Genomic DNA, 12,107 nt, shown 5'->3' with positions numbered 1-12,107 from the left:
TGTATTTTCATTAATTTATTGAAGGTTGCCGTATGTAGGACCAGGCTGCTGACACTCGAATCACCCTTCCAGCCCGACGCGTTTCATGCACCTCGGCATTTCCTCAGGGGCAGGGCTTCAAACTCCATGCTGGCACAACAGTTTTTAAAAGCACCTGAAAGATATTGCAGTCCCCGCCTCAGAGGGCGTGGCCACTCCCGTGGCCTCTCGGTACTTGTAGTGCTTTTAATCTTACCCCAGTGGGTCGCATGCCAACTGCAGTCATTAATTTAGTATTTTCCAAGTGGATTGTGGCAGATCAGCTTGGGTTCAAACACCGGCATCTCCGCACCTTCAATTCTGACTCCTGTTCCCTTCGCCGTACGCTGTTTAGCGTTACCGCTGGTCTGCTCACACAGCAGGTCCTCTCCGCGGCTCAGGCAAGCCGCTAAATACAACATCAAAAGTTGCCTGCAAAAGGAGGGGCCCACAAACAGGTAGGTGTATTTTCATTAATTTATTGAAGGTTGCCGTATGTAGGACCTGCTGTGTGAGCAGACCAGCGGTAACGCTAAACAGCGTACGGCGAAGGGAACAGGAGTCAGAATTGAAGGTGCGAAGATGCCGGTGTTTGAACCCAAGCTGATCTGCCACAGTCCACTTGGAAAATACTAAATTAATGGCTGCAGTTGGCATGCGACCCACTGGGGTAAGATTAAAATCACTACAAGTACCGAGAGGCCACGGGAGTGGCCACACCCACTGAGGCGGGGACTGCAATATCTTTCAGGTGCTTTTAAAAACTGTTGTGCCAGCATGGAGTTTGAAGCCCTGCCCCTGAGGAAATGCCGAGGTGCATGAAACGCGTCGGGCTGGAAGGGTGATTCGAGTGTCAGCAGCCTGGTCCTACATACGGCAACCTTCAATAAATTAATGAAAATACACCTACCTGTTTGTGGGCCCCTCCTTTTGCAGGCAACTTTTGATGTTGTATTTAGCGGCTTGCCTGAGCTGCGGAGAGGACCTGCTGTGTGAGCAGACCAGCGGTAACGCTAAACAGCGTACGGCGAAGGGAACAGGAGTCAGAATTGAAGGTGCGGAGATGCCGGTGTTTGAACCCAAGCTGATCTGCCACAATCCACTTGGAAAATACTAAATTAATGACTGCAGTTGGCATGCGACCCACTGGGGTAAGATTAAAAGCACTACAAGTACCGAGAGGCCATGGGAGTGGCCACGCCCACTGAGGCGGAGACTGCAATATCTTTCAGGTGCTTTTAAAAACTGTTGTGCGAGCATGAAGTTTGAAGCCCTGCCCCTGAGGAAATGCCGAGGTGCATGAAAGGCGTCGGGCTGGAAGGGTGATTCGAGTGTCAGCAGCCGGGTCCTACATACGGCAACCTTCAATAAATTAATGAAAATACACCTACCTGTTTGTGGGCCCCTCCTTTTGCAGGCAACTTTTGATGTTGTATTTAGCGGCTTGCCTGAGCCGCGGAGAGGACCTGCTGTGTGAGCAGGCCAGCGGTAACGCTAAACAGCGTACGGCGAAGGGAACAGGAGTCAGAATTGAAGGTGCGGAGATGCCGGTGTTTGAACCCAAGCTGATCTGCCACAATCCACTTGGAAAATACTAAATTATTGACTGCAGTTGGCATGCGACCCACTGGGGTAAGATTAAAAGCACTACAAGTACCGAGAGGCCACGGGAGTGGCCACGCCCACTGAGGCGGGGACTGCAATATCTTTCAGGTGCTTTTAAAAACTGTTGTGCCAGCATGGAGTTTGAAGCCCTGCTCCTGAGGAAATGCCGAGGTGCATGAAACGCGTCGGGCTGGAAGGGTGATTCGAGTGTCAGCAGCCTGGTCCTACATACGGCAACCTTCAATAAATTAATGAAAATACACCTACCTGTTTTTGGGCCCCTCCTTTTGCAGGCAACTTTTGATGTTATATATATATATATATATATATATATATACATTTTAAAAATGATTACACCATTTACATAATTATACATTAGTTTAGTAATTAATATAAAAATGCTCTATGTACATACCTAGCAGCCCAAATTTAAAATATAATTAAAATAAAAAATCATAACACAATCAACAAATTAAGTAAATAATAAAATAATTCATAATAAATTAACAGTTGCCTGCTAATTAATAGTTACTTAAGTAACATCCCAACCTATCACCCTAAAAACACAACACACACCTAATTATAACATAAAAATATATTTATTAAATGATTTCTTAATAATAAATAAATTATATATTTTAATTACAATTAAAAAAATATTTACTAAACTAACTCCCCACCCTAAACCCCTACAAACCCAACTACCCACTCCTAAAATATAACTTAATAAATATAATAATTATACAATTTGCATAATTAACAATCAATTAACTATTAATAAACAAATAATAAGTATTTTTTTATTAATTATTTCATCATTAAAGCCTCACCCTGTACCCCTACAAACCCAACAATCTGCATATAAAATATAACTTAAAAATGTACATATTTAATTATCAATTGAATATTTGATATTAATTATGATTAAATAACTTCCCAACCTGTACTGCTATAAACTTCACAACACGCTACAACACTATAAATTACTGTTAACAATTACATTAAAATTTTAAATAACTTACAATTACAAACTATATTTAAAAACATTAACAACTATAAGATTATAAAAATATTAACAGCGCTAGTCTTAGAAATGATGATTCTTACCTTGAAAAATTGATATTTTTATCAATGATATTACTGCATCACAACATATCTGTGACACGATATTAAAAACTCAATATGAGTATCACTCGATATTTATATCTCATAATTAAAATCCCCAAACTATATAAAACTGAGGAAATGTAATCAACCTATGCCGAAATGCATTACCAACCTGTTCTGGTGATGATTCTGTCCTAATATAGATTTATGAGGTCAAAACGTTGACATTCTGCTACCGACAGCTTTTTATCTTCAAAATATGGGCCAGATTTATCATTTTTTCACACAACACCGAGCAGCAAGACAAGTTGCTGCACTGCGATGCAATGTAATGCACTGCGTGGAAAGGAGAGGGCAAGAATGTGCCATATATTACCGATATATGGAGTATTTCTGCTCCCTGCCTGCATTGGTGCACAATATGCTGCCTAGCGCCATTGTAGGCACAATTGCACCACGATGCAAGGGTGCCTCCTGCAGCACACTCAGAAAGAGGAAAAAAGGGAGAAATAAAGATATTTCTCCTCGTTGCACATCCATTTTTCCATTCTTTGTAAATCTGGTAATTTGCCATTATTCATGTGTGCATGCGTGAGAACACCCATGCTCCAACCAGGGAACACCTTCCCTGGGCAGAGTAACACAAGGTAGTGACTTGTACTGCCTTGCGCTACTCAAAATTTACTAAGCAACGTAGGGCCACTCGTGGTGGCCTTGTGTTGCTTGGTAAGTCAGATTACCCAGTATTGCATTGCCCTTGCAACACCATGTGTGACGCAAGGGCCACACAATACAATAAATCTGGCCCTAAATGTTCTCATTTTTAAAATATTTTGGGTGTTTTAAGCATTTTGATACCTAGGACCTGATTCATTAGGGAAAACTTACACTTTTGTGTAAGTTTACTGTTGTTTTGCTATAAACAAACCATAATTTAATAGTAGGATTCGGAATGCAAAGACTATCTTGTTATGTACATTGTTCTCTGCCCCGACTGCGGAATCTCCGCAGTCATAACCTATCTATTTTCTCATAATGTTATGATTAGCAAAACATATTAAATGTACACATCAGTTTAAGTTTAACTTAGTGAATTAAGCCCCCAATGTGTGTCCTTTCACCACCTATATGTATCAGTGAGCACCATGCAGTCAACACATGCTGTCTTGTAACAATGTCGAAAAAATAGTTTTGAGCTTTAAACACAATTGCCTTCCTTTAATATAAGTGGCTTTTGTATTACACACATAGGTCTTACTAAAGATTTACTCTATCATTACTGCTGTGGTTGTACAATAATACAAGTGATTCCAAGTTTCTTCTAAAATGACACCACTGAGAATTTCATATTTGTGCACATCTTTACACTTTCAATCAGCCATAAATCTATGCACTCTGACTTCCATCCATACACCCTTTCTCACATATTGATTCACCAATATAAACCCTCATTTATCTATTCATCCAACTTTTAAAATGTTTTTGATCCACTCAACCCTACATGTCCATCCAGGTATACATTTGCACCCACCCAACCATCTGAGAAACGATTATTTGTACCTTCCATTAACCCTTATCAAGATTTGCAATCCGTGTGTATATGTTGTTTGCCTCCTAATGGGAGGATAAGTATGCATTCTGTAGCGTTCTCCCCAGACCGATAGTATGCAAATGACCACACCACACACAGAGCTCTTCAGTGTATGTCTTTATTCTTCGGAGTGCAACCGTTACCTAGCTGTACACGTTGTACCATCAACTTTATTAGTCATACCCAGACTCACCCAAACAATTACATCATTCTTCTACGGATGACATCAGGGACTAGAAGGGTCCCGCTATTCATATTTACAAGACAGTACTTCTCACTCTCTGTTAAAAAAAGGACAGAAATTACACATATTCATCATAGTTCCTCAATGAGTCATTGAGGTGCTTGAACCAATCTCCCAGGTCTAGTCATGTGAGGTTGATTAAGCAGAGGAGCAGGGCTTTCCTCAGGCCCTGGGGATGCAGTGAAAGGTGTAGGAGGTGGGCTTTTTGGACTTTCAGGTGGGCAGGTCTCACTTCTGACATCTGTAGCAAACAAACATTGAGGTAGGTGGTTGAAGTGCAATAAAACTCTTGTGATGGCCTTTCCGGCATGCAGAGCCCATGATCATGTGTCCTTTGCTAGTCACAACTTTCAGGGGTTCAGCATCAAATAGAGCATCAGACTTGTGTTTTTGTTTTTGCATGAACAGGTAACACAAAGAGGGTACAAAGTTCCCAGGGAAGAGTGATAGAGAAGAAGTGCGTGTACTAGAAAGAGGGGGGAATCCCCTTGTTGGAACTAAAACCCTCACACACCCAGCAAGTTAGGTGTCATGCTTCATCATATGGGTTCTGCTCCTCGTCAGACTGGCGCTGCAATGTCTGACGGGCTCCCGAAACCGGGGCTCTTTATCGGAGATCTTTTGTTCCGGCCATATGGTGCATGCGTGTGAGAGGGCGGGGAGGTGTGGTCGTGACGTGAAAAGGTGAAGTTAAAAAAGGTAGGTCAGTCCACAATCTAATTTATTCACGTGGTAGACTCCCTTGATTAAAAGGTGGGAGGGGAGCTAAATGCCCTGAAACTATCCGAGCATGTTAACTACTACCCTCTAATTAGGTCGACATGTTTCTTGCCGTGATGGCAATTCCTCAGGACCTCAGTGAATAGTACCACACAGTGAAAAGATTATTAAAACTTGCAATTTGGTATACAACCTTCTTTGGTTAGTAATACAGGAGCGCAGGCCGATTGGTCCTGCTGAAGTAATGCGACCTGTAAGAATAAAGACAATTCACAGAACAGCAAAGTGAATGCAATATTCCCATATGGACGGTTCGCACAAGTCCAATCAAAGTACACACACAAAAAAAGGTGAAGGGTTAAAAGCGAACAGATATCATAGTGAGGCGATAATTGTCTCAAACAATCATCTCACTTATGCAGAATCATACAACAGTAAAATTGGAAGAAGCAAAAGTTACTGCACAAGTGGAGAAGACCGGGTTGAGTTGCTTACCCCAGAGAAATCCCTAAGGTGGGACCGGCTGTTAAGGTATGGTACCTGGTAAGGGGAAATTTAATGGGCGATGTGTAACATCATCATGGTTGAATGGTCAAAGTTGGGAAAGGGGGGGGGTCGGGAAGACCCAACCGGGGCAACACTTGGAGGCAGACAGTCAACCTCGTACCCGGAGTAGCGGTTGTTTCGATAAGGCCTATGTCCCGTAACTTAGTAGGGGCCAGCAGCTGGAGTATGCCCAGGGTGTGCGCGAAAACCAGGCAACATACGCGGCCCGCACCACGCCTCTGCCGGGGTATCAACAGAGAACAGCTGCGCGACACCGCGCAGCGGCCCGGCACTCCGCAGACACCCAGGCAGCCAACCAGTCCCGCAGACGGTACCGTGGCACGTAAACAACTGGTTACCACAAAACCTGGACTCTAGGGTAGACGATAGTCAGAACTGCACAACTCGCCGGTGTCATGATATCAACCGAAGGTGGTTGCAGGATGGGAGGCTTACCTTCGGCGGCGCACGGTCCTGGCCGTTGAACCTACCCCACGAACAGCGTCCGATCAAGGCGCAGAGCAGCTGGTAACAAGACTCGGGGAGAACCGTAGTATAAGTAGCCATCCTTGATGCGCCCAGTCGGCGCTGCAGCGAGAGTAACGCCCCCGTCACCAGCCGCGCATGTGCGATTACTACTAGGGCCGGGATTAGTCCGAATATGGAGATAGAGGCTGTACGGTAAAGGTGGCGGCCATCTTGGAAAGGGAAAAGTGGCATACAATGTACTGCAATGATAGGGAACCATGGTTCGGCTATGGAGTGTTGTCGGTCGCAAATAAAGAAGTTTGCCAATAACGAAGTTTGATTAACCAACAAAAGTAGGAGATAGAAAATGATGGTTATAGACAACTGAGTATTGTTATGATAGACGGATCTGGCCGATAGGTTGATAGGTCCCTTAAGCTGTGAGGGGAATTGCAGGAAAACAAAGGGATTATAGTGGCATATTACCCCACGGTGTGCTCAGTGGAATAGAGAGGGGTAGAAGGTACCTGAATTTCTGAATAACGAGACAGTGGGTTCAACGACCCAAGGATGCCCAAGGGACAGAGTCTTTTAGCCCCACCGAGTCCAGTTTAAGACGATGGACCCATCTCTGTTCAATCCTGAACAGGGCCTGTTTGGAAATGGCCGGGTGGGATTCCAGGACCAGCCATGTAAGACTGTCCTCAGGATGGTTGTGTTGAGAGTAGTGTTCATACAGTTTTGTGTGTGTTTTGCAGCACCTGATGTTGCTTTTGTGCTCCATAATCCTTATTTTGATGTGCCTCATCGTCATCCCTATGTAGTTTTTTCCACAGGGGCAGGTAATCATGTAAACACATCTGGTACTGTTAAAATGTGTGTGCTTGCGGAGCTGCCACACAAATGTATCGGAGATTCTAACCTCCTTACACTGCAGTGTCTGTGGACATAACACACATGCAGCACATGGAAAATGTCCAACCACGGGGGGGAGTCCCCACAGAGTGCTTTGGTTGTCAATGGTGTGTTTCTTTGGACGTGTGTGGATGAGGGCGTCTTTTAAGTTAGAAGTTCTTTTAAAAGCGAACCTGGGGCGTGGGATTTCTAGGCCACCTGAATTCACTATGGACCAGTGTTTATTTATGGTTCTCTTTAGAAATGACGAGTTTTGAGTAAAGCAAGTTACACAAGTTATTTGATCGTCTTCGGCTTGGGGGTGTGACTCTAACAAGCTCTCTCTTTGGTTGTTCAGAGCTCTTTTGCGGGACTTGTTAAGTAGTCTGGTAGGATATCCTCTATCCTGTAGCTTGTGTTGCAGCAGGTTTGCTTCTTTTTGAAAATCAGCCTTGGCTGTACAGTTTCTCCGGATCCTGAGGAATTGCCCAAAGGGAAGATTATCCCTCAGGGCCCATGGGTGGTAGCTTTGGTACAGTAAGAGACTGTGCCTGTCAGTACTCTTGCGATATAGAGTCGTACTAAGGCCAGTAGGATTGAGATTGATGCACAGGTCTAGAAAGGGGATGGTAGTTTCAGAGAGGGTACCTGTGAATTTCAAGAACTGGTTCTGGAGATTAATCCAAGAGCAAAAGGCTTCGCAGGTTGTACGATCACCCTTCCAAAGAATGAGAATATCATCAATGTACCTGCGCCACAGAGTGATATTAAGAAAGTAGGGATTAAGTGCAGATCTGATAGTGCTTTCTTCAAAAGTCGCCATGTAAATGCAAGCCAAACTGGGAGCAAATGTAGAACCCATGGAAGTCCCCTGGATCTGATGGTACAGTTTTGTCCCATATTGAAAGAAATTTTCAGTCAATGCCAGAGAAGCACAAGCCATGATAAATGACACAGGTGTGGGGAGGACCATTCCTCTTGTAGGAGGGTAGACTCAACTGCTTCCAGTGTGGCCTGTTGCGGGATGTTGGTATATAGCGCCTTGACATCCATGGTGAGGAGGAGGTCTACACCATCCCTCCCCTCAATGGATTTGATGAGGCGGAGGACATCCCTAGTGTCTTGTAGGAAGGATGGGATCTTTCTGACCACAGGTTGGAGAAATGAATCACAAAATTTAGACAATGGCTCAAGCAGTGAGCCAATGCCAGAGACAATCGGCCTCCCAGGGACTGGTGACACCCCTTTGTGAATCTTGGGGAGGGTGTAAAAGTATGGGATAACCGGATCTGTAGTAATCAAAAATGCTGCTTCATTTTTGGAGATCCATTCATTCGTTTTACCCTCATAAATAAGACTCGTGATCGTGGTACTGAGTCTCTTTGTGGGATCTATAGCAAGTGGTCTGTAGTGAGTGACATTGGATAGTTGGCGTTTGCATTCAATATCATAATCACTGCTATTTTGGATAACGGTGGCCCCACCCTTATCTGCCTGTTTAATTACAATACTGGTGTCATTGCTCAGTGATAGAACAGCTTGTTTCTCGGCTGAGCTCATATTTTTGTAAGAGGAGGGAGTGGGTTTGTTATCCAGACTCCTGAGCACCGCCCTCTCAAATGTTAATATCTCAGGGGGAACCATTGAGTCTGTGGGGGTGAAAGTGGAGGGTTTCCGTAACCCTGTGTCATGAACAGGACCTGGCCTCCTTCCCTGAAAACTGTGTCCCAAGCACATTGAAGTTTATCAGCATAGGGCTTCATTCTGGAGTTCTGCAGAATCTGTTTTACAGATCTTGTACACATCTGTTGACCTTTGAGTGGTCCATTGCAGCAATTTGGTTCCCATGGCTCTCCCAAACATTAAGGTGGCAGGGGTTTCAATGATAGTGGAATGGGGAGTTGATCGCTAGGTATGAAGGGCTGAACATAGGGCCAATTCGAGATCACTTCCTTTTAGTGCAGCATGCTGAACTACTCTTGTTGGGGTTCCCTTGAAGCGTTCGACAATGCTGATGTCCTGTGGCCAGAAAAGAGTACTTTTCTGATGTGGGAGAGGTGTGGCACAGCAACCAGGGCAAATGACTATGGGGCACTGAGCTCCCAGTTAAATTCCCGGTGCCGGCGGCAGCTCAGCCCAGCACCCTGTCACTCTGGGCAATAGCTTGCTTAATCTCCACGATGGCACCCAGCACCTTGAGACCCTTAGGGGTGATTAGTTTGCGCTTTACAAATACAGGATTGTTGTTATATGTTTGACATTCATGTTAGTGAGAAATATAAATTCTTGACTGTTGAATGGTCGGCCAATGTCAGACTTAAGGAAGGAGGGGACACCACATGTTGCAAAAATGTAGGTTTTTTTTGCCCAATTTGTTTACCGCTTGTTGTTAATGATATGTTTTACACCAAGGAAAATCGAGAGTACTCTTTAAAAACTATTATTAGATGATGTCCGTTGTTAAGGGGCCCAAAGAAACCAACTGCAAACCTCTTTCACACCTGCTTCAGGAGATCAGACATAACCACTGAGTGCTGCATTGTTTTGGGTGACAAGCAGTTGCACAAATGAAGGGCTTTAATTCTCTTCCAACTCTATCATCAAGGCAAGGAAACCACACATGGTCGCAAAGAGCTCTCTTGGTGGCCCTCATGGACTAGTTCAAAGCCTTGTTGCTGCAGGCTCTCTGGAATGACAATTCTAGAACATTGTAAAATAATGCCTTCTTGTATGACAGAGAGTTCCTCGTTCACATTTTTAAACTATTGGTGTTCATCCATAATTTGAGCGTGCTTCTTCCAGGATTGATGGGCAATAATGTTTTGAGAACACAGATCTTGTTCTGTATTTGTAGCAACAAGGATTTGATCCAATGAAAGAGCTGCAGGCATGCTTGGCTTGACTATGAAACTAGCATAGGCCTCCGCCGCTTTAGACGTTGTACTGTGACACTGTGCTGGCACTCATGAAAAGTAATCAGCAGGATTTTTCTCTTTCCCTGGCCTATGCACAATAGTGTAATCATACTCTTTCAATTGTAACCCCCACCTCTCGATGCGACGGGGTATCTTGGCTTTTGGATTCCCAAAAATGGTAAGTAAACCTTGGTGATCAGTAACAAGGGTGAAGTGTTTTCCATATAGAAACAAATGGAAGTTTTCACAAGTCACACGTAGGCTTTCTTTCCCAGGTTCAGAATAAGCAGATCCGTTCTGCGAAAGGCTCCGGATCGCATAACCGATAATGTGCCTTTGAGCATTGTAGTGTCCACTGTGCTGGGCAAGGATCACACCCAACCCCACTGGGCTGGCTTCTACTACATTCTTAGTATGAAGTTTTGGATAAATATTTGCCATTTCAATAGAGTTCTCAATTGCATGTATGATTTTGCTAAAGCTTTAGTGTCACATTCAGGTGACCACTTGAACACAACATTCTTTTTGTCAAGTCTCTCAACGGGGGACTGACTGTGACAAAATCATCAATTCACCTGTAATAGTAAGTGGCCATGCCAAGGAAGGAATCCAAAATGGTTACATCTTACGGTGATGTAGTGGATGATAAGGCTTGTACTTTAGCCAGGTCTGGTTTCATCGCTTCTCAAGAGAAAATATGCTCAAGAATTTGACTTTTTTGTGTTCAAAGTGAGATCAGCATCAGACAGCAAGCAGCATTCTCATGCAAGTGCTTTGTCTTGTTCTTTCATTGAGTCAGCCTAAAGTCCAGTATATCATCACTATAATTAAAAACCTGTGTGACAGGCTGTATCATGCGGTGAATAGCATCCTAGTAAGGTACTGCAGCTGACTATGCCCCAAAACGTAGTCTTTTATATCTGAACGAGCCAATATGGGTCGAAAAGGTGGTAATGCACCTGCAATTTCCCTCAAATTAAAGATACCCCTTGTTCAGATTGAGAAGAGAAAAGACTATGGCACCATTCAACTGGGTAAGCCTATCTGCAATGTGTGGACCAGGATGTTCTCTTTCAATTGCCTTGTTAGTTTGCTACATGTCAACACAGATACGCATGGCACCTCCACTGTCCTTTTTGGGCAATACAACTGTGGGTGACACCCAAGGTGTAGGGCCAGTAAAGCGTTCAATGATATCATGTTTTAGAAGTTTAAACATTTCTTTCTCAGAAGCTTCCTCAATGAAAGCAACTCAAAGATGTCATTTAGCAACAGGGTGAATGTCCTCATTGATGTGAAATTGCACTGTTATGGTCTTAAACTGTCCTAATCCATGAAACAATGGTGGGAAATGAATTACTATGTCTGCATGTGCATTTATGGTATAGTCAATAGAAATGCCACCCATGTCTGCAGCAGTTCTGAAACATGCACTTGACAAAGTACAAAGAACATGAATTGGTGCTTGCACTTTTGGCTTCTTGTGTCACATGGCTGCTAGAGCTGATCCTTAACTTTGCAATGGTGTGGAGGCAGCCTACATGTATACCTTTAACTTTGAAGGTGACAGGGCACAGGTGGCAGTTCTTGTACTTCTCTGCTAGCATGATGTTTATTGATGCACCACTATTGATGAAAAAAGATATGGAACAACCAATCACGTTTAATGTGATCCTGGGACAATTTTCAAAGGAAAGTGGTTGGTTTATGTCGCGATCTCGCACAGACTTGGATTCTTCTCTACATGAGGCTAAACCCACATGCTCACGTCATTCATCAGTCAACACCATCATCACACATCCATCTTCTGCACTGTCGCTCAATAATGACGTTGAAGAACCTTTGGAAGATGAATTTGATGAAAACCGACTTTGTTTAGTTTCCACTTGTCTCAGTTGGTATTGTGGACATGGCTAGATGATTTCTGGTACTTTCTGCCATCCATTTTCTCTTCTTGACATGACGCAGTCATTTTCTCTTTCACTTTGCAAACCGTTAC

This window comes from Lissotriton helveticus, chromosome 9, assembly GCF_964261635.1.
Source record: "Lissotriton helveticus chromosome 9, aLisHel1.1, whole genome shotgun sequence".
NCBI classification, from domain to species: Eukaryota; Metazoa; Chordata; class Amphibia; order Caudata; family Salamandridae; genus Lissotriton; species Lissotriton helveticus.
This window is presented reverse-complemented; position numbering follows the sequence as displayed.